Genomic DNA, 5,903 nt, shown 5'->3' with positions numbered 1-5,903 from the left:
GGGGGGGAGGGTATGTGGGACTTTTGGGATAGCATTGGAAATGTAAATGAAGAAAATACCTAATTAAAAAAATGGAAAAAAAATAAAAGGAAGGCATGACCGTGTTGGAGGAAGTGTGTCACTGTGGGGGTGGATTTTGAGGACCCTATGCTCAGACTTTGCCCAATGTGGAAGAGAGTCTCCTCCTGGCTACCTTCAGATCAAGTTGTAGAACTCTCAACAGTTCCAGCACCATGTCTGCCTGGACGCTGCCATGCTTCCCACCACGATGGCAATAGACTGAACCTCTGAAACTGTAAGACAGTCCCAGTTAAATTTTATAAGAGCTGCCTTGGTCATGGTGTGTCTCTTCACTGAAACGAGACCCTAACTAAGACACCCCTCAAGTTGTGAATGTTATCTAAATAAATACAACTGGGACATGGCTCCAGTACCCTGTACCGTTCCCCCTCACTTCTCCGACGCTCGTGTGTGTAGAAGGCAGTCTGTGTGCTCCTTTAGCTCAGAGAACTTCCAGCCGTAGGAAACCACTCAAGGAGCTTAATCTGCGGAATCGCAGGGTCATTTAGGATGCTAAGGTCCTAGACTTGGAACTTTTGCCTTATCCAATGGGCTTTCAGGAATCTGAGTGAGTTGTACACATGGGTACAATGTAAACTCGGTGCAGAGGGAAGGCTATGCAGAATGTTTTTGAAGATGCCCCCTTTTTGCCTTTGCTTCCACATAGTGACTTTCATGCTCCTTCCCCCACCCCCACCCCCACCCCCAAGATGCGGGGTCTGCGGGAGCAACACTCCTTCTGCCTCGTCACCACAGCCTCGGGTTTGAGGAGACGGTGATGTTTCCGTGTTGATTGTCCAAGCTCTCACTTGTGCTCAGAATCCTGTGCTACTCCCAGCTGTGTCTCCGGAGGTTGCTCAAGCATGAGGAAGCCACACAGAGAGGTTATCTATGGCAGGCTGTCTGGTCAGCAGTCCTGAACATCGGGACCTAGTAGACCAGATGCCAGGTGTAAAGTAAGTGATTGTACCTCCAAGCGCAAAGTATCTGTTGTCCACCAGGCCGCCCCCAGCCTCTGAGCGCCCCCAGGTGAGACCTCAGACACAGTGTCCAGCACAGGCTGGTCACACTGGGTTCCTTCCAGACTCCAAGCTGCAGAATGCCTGAGTAGAAGTCTGAGGTGTTTTGTTAGACAGTAACTGGGAGAGTCACGTAGCCACTCAACAGGGGCACTGTGGAACTTGGAACTATTTAAGAGAGGCTCAGGGAAATTAGCATAAAACATTTAAGGTATCGAAAACTAAACAAGACTGAGTCGGGACGATTGGGACACATGCAGGAAATACTGCTTGGGATTCAGAAAGGGAATCGGGCCTAGGGTAGATGATAGGTTTAACCAGAAAATAAATGCCTTTCGAGTGAGAATGTGCAGCTCAGGGGTGAGAGCTGACAAGATTTGTTTGGACAGCAGTTGCTTTTGGCCGACCTGTAAGACATCGGCTTCATCCCCCCCACCCCCGACCCCCGTGATTAGAAAACAAAACAAAGCAAAAAAATCTATGCTTGAAAACAAAAGTCTGACCCAGAAAACAACAAAGAAGAGAGACAGTCCAATAAAAGCACCAGCCTTCCATATGGTGGGGCAGGAAGGAGGCCAAGTGCAGAGCTTAATTAAACCATTGAACCACAAGTACCCAGCTGAGCCTTTGGGGGAGCACGGAGCAGAGCACCAAGGCCTGTCTCCAACCTCAGAACTGACATGATGCAGCGCTGAGAAGCTACGGAGAGGAAACCTGGAAAAGCATGCCACCAAGGTAACCAAGGTAACCAAGGTAACCAAGGTAACCAAGGTAACCAAGGTTCCAGACAACTTTGCTCTTGAACTGATGCTGAGTCTAACAACAAATGTGTGTGTGTGTGTGTGTGTGTGTGTGTGTGTGTGTGTGTTAGAGAGAGAGAGGGAGAGAGAGAGGGAGAGGGAGAAGGAGAGAGGGAGAGGGAGAAGGAGAGAGGGAGAGGGAGAGGCGGGATCATATAGAGGTCAGGGAAGATGGCATTTTCCTGACCTTATTCCCTGGAGACAAGGCTTCTCTGAATCTGGGGCTAGGCTAGCAGCCAACACCCCAGTGGTCCCCCAGTGGTCCCCGTCTCTGGCCACCCCCACAGGGCTGGGGTAACAGTTGGCCTCTCCTGGCCTTTTTGTATACGTGCTGGGGATTCTAAGGTCTTCCTGCTTCAGCACTCTATGTCCTTGAAGTACTTCTGAATCGCCTCCCCAAGGCTGACATTGCCAAGTTTCTAAAATGACCCTTGTCAGAAGTCATGAGCATCTGGCTTGCAGGAAATGCCGAATTGTGAGAAATTAAATTTCCCTGTATTAAATGGTCTCCCCTTAGGTTGTTTTGTCAAATCTTTGACCTCATTTTTTTTTAATGTGGTGGGAAATCAATCTATCAAACAAACAAACAAAATACAACAACAACAAAACCCTTCGGAAGCCAGGAGCTGGTGAGACGCTTCCATGGTTAAGGGCACTTGCTGCTCTTGCAGAGAACCCAAGTTTAATTCTCAGCATCTGGGTGACTCGCAAGCATCTGTAACCCCAGTTCAATGGGATTCGATACCCTCTTCTAGCCCCCGAGGGCACCAGGCAAGCATACAATGAAGACATACGTGCAAAACACCCATACACATGATAAAAAGTTAAAGCCAAAATCAGAAATCTAGACTAGTAAGCCGAGCCTGGAGTCTGATGTCAAGATACCTGAATAACTCAGTCCAATAAAGAAAACCACCTCACCTCTTAGTTTTGACAGCTACGTGATTGTGTGCCGCTTAAAAGATCGAATATTGCTGGGGGCAAAGGGGAGAGCTGCTAGATCCTCAGTGGAAAATTCAAACTCAAACACAACAATTAAATACAGAGAATCCCACTTTTCCGATGGGCACAGCAAGGAGATTTGTATATATTATTAGCTTGGTTGCTGACAGAGAGAAAACTATCTATCTGCACAGGAGCTGAAGATGCTATGAGACTGTGGACAAAATCTCTACTGCCCACAAAATGATCATAAGATGCAACACTGGGCAAACAGTCTTCAAATGTAGGCAAGTTAGTTTTGCACCAAAGAGCCTGTGGATTTTTGGTCTAGGTTTTTTGAGGCAGGATCTCCCTACATAGCCTGGAACTTGTTATGTAGACCAGGCTGTCTTTGTCTCTGCCTCTGCCTCCCAAGTGCTGGGACTAAATGTGTGTTTGGAAACATACCAGCATAGAGCTGGAGAGATGGCTTAGCAGTTAAAGGGGGCAGGCTGCTCTTCCACAGGACCCCAATTCAATTCCCATCACAACATAGCTACACACAACTGTCTGCATTTTCAGTCCCAGCCAACCCAATGCTCTCTGCTAGCCTCTGTGGATACTGGACATGCAGGTGATACAGGCATACACACAGGCAAACCCTTATGTATAATGTTTAAAAAGCAAATAAAAATATACAAAATCTTTTTTAAAAAATTGTTTAAAACTATGCTCATATTCTACACTTCAACAAAAAACAAAGTCTCAAGGAAGAATTTCATTGACCATTAATTCACAGTAAAACAAAACAAAACAAAACACTACAAAGCACAAAAACTGTCTATGCTGGCACACACCTATAGTTCTTTCAGGAAGCACAGAAAGGAAGTCCACAAGTTCAAGGCCGGCCTGGGTTACATAGGCAAACACTGCCTCAAAAACAGAAAGTCCGAAAGCAAGACACTTAGAGAGAAACAGCAAAGTCAGTGAACAGCACATCAGATGTTCAAAAACCATAGGTGCTGAGCCTTCCAGGAGCCAGGTATAATATTAGAAAGAAAAAAATCTTGCATATGTAAAACCTTAGATTTGATCCCAATATAAAAAAAGGAAAGAAGAAAAGATTAAAATTAAATGGTTAAGACTGGGAGGAGGGTAGCAATTGGGATGTAAAGTAAATAAATAAAATCAATTAATTAAAAAAAAGATTGAAGCTACTCCCAGCCAGGTGTCAGTGCTGAGGTCCTAATGAGGGGCTGGAACTGCCCCTGCCAACTCACAGAAGCCCAGGGACAAGCTTGGACTCCTGCCACCAACTGGCAGCAAGCAGCAAGCATTTCAGTCACCAGCCTGTTAGGGAAGACAGCCAGAATCTCACTGTTCTCAACGTCCAGGATCCACCCGAACATCTTTCTTCCCACTAAACACTGGGAAAATTGCAACTCGAATATAAAAGACACTCAATCTGAGGCGGTAGACGTGTTAAAATTATCTGGATGGATGATTAAAGTTGTCAATCATAGCAATGTGTTGGCAGGTAATTATGGACATACTTGAAATAAATGGAAAAAAAAATCCTCAGCAAAAAATAGAAGGTGTAAAAAGAAGCAGAGGGCTGAGGAGACAGGCTTTCCTAACAAGCATGAAGACTGGGGGTTCGTCTGCTGATCTCATGTAAACAGTCAGATGCTCTGGAACACTTGGAATGCCCAAGCTGGTGAGGCAGGGACAGGGGGATCCTTGGGCTCTCTGGGCAGACTAGACTACTTGGTGAACTCCAGGCCAGTGAGAGACCCTGTTTCAAACACACAAGGTGCAGAGAGCCTGGGGAACAACACTGGAGGTCGACCACTGGCCAGCACACACAAACATGTGTGAGCACACACAACACAAACACAACTTAAAAAACAAAACAAAACAGTAGCCTTAGCACAGAAACCAAACCAAACCAACAACAAATAACAAATAACAGCTCAATGGATGGGCTCAACAGAAGAAAAGAATTTAGAGTGAGGAACCACTGAATTTGAAGATAAAATATTCGAGCAATGGAAAATAGAAATAGAGGTGGGGAGGGAGGAAGAAGGGAGGCAAAAATGTAGAGCCTGGGGAGGGAAAAGATAAACTAACGATGCTTCGAGCTTCACGCATGCGGGAAGCTAGCAGGAATTTAGACAGGTGCATGGAGACACCTACAGTGTCTGCTGACAGGACCACATACCAAGGTGTCCACAAAAATACAGCAGAAAACTCAACAACAAAACTCTGAAAGCATTCCAGGAAAGAAAAAAGGAAAACAGAGAAAACAACTTAAAAGACCAGACAGGAAATGGAGAACAGCAGACGTGAGCCCTCGCCTCCAACACCTTTGTGAAATATCAGTGGTTTAATACCCGTGAAGAGTGCTCAGCCGGGGCTTATGCTGAGGACAGCGGCCACTGACGTCTGAACAAGTTCGATGCATCTTAAGAGCATTGTCCTGAAAGAGGAAAGCCACTTTGGAAAGTTCTGAGGCATACCCAGAAGATTGATATAGCATCCTACCAAGATGGGGTGTGTGTGTGTGTGTGCGTGCATGTGTGTGTGTGTGTGTGTGTGTGCAGATCCATGCTGTCCATGGCACAGAGGTAGGAGTTGTGGGTATGGTTGCAGAACTGCAGCAGGAGGCTGTCTGGGGTTGTAATAGTCCCAGACCTTGGTTACAGGTCTACATGTGTTATGTTCACCAAGTGTACAAATGTCGGTTTCTTTGTTTTGATTTTGTGTTGTGGTTTTACTGGCACAGACTAGACAAAATGTCTGTGAAGACTCTCGGTATTGTATTTGCAATTTTTTTTTAATCTTTAAAAGATAGTAGTTTTTGTTGATTCTTTGAGATTTCCATACCTAATGATCATATTTGCTCCCAACCCTCCCCATGTTTTTTTTCCCCAATTTCATGCCTTCACTTTAAAAAAATCTACTGAGTCCAACCTCATGCTGCTCATACACGAAACATGGAACTCTGACTCTCAAGCCCTTTTGATCTAAAGCTAATGGGCAAGATAATAAGTACCAGAGAGAGAGAGAGAGAGAGAGAGAGAGAGAGAGAGAGAGAGAGAGA

This window comes from Mus caroli, chromosome 1 (genome assembly GCF_900094665.2).
Source record: "Mus caroli chromosome 1, CAROLI_EIJ_v1.1, whole genome shotgun sequence".
NCBI lineage: Eukaryota > Metazoa > Chordata > Mammalia > Rodentia > Muridae > Mus > Mus caroli.
This window is presented reverse-complemented; position numbering follows the sequence as displayed.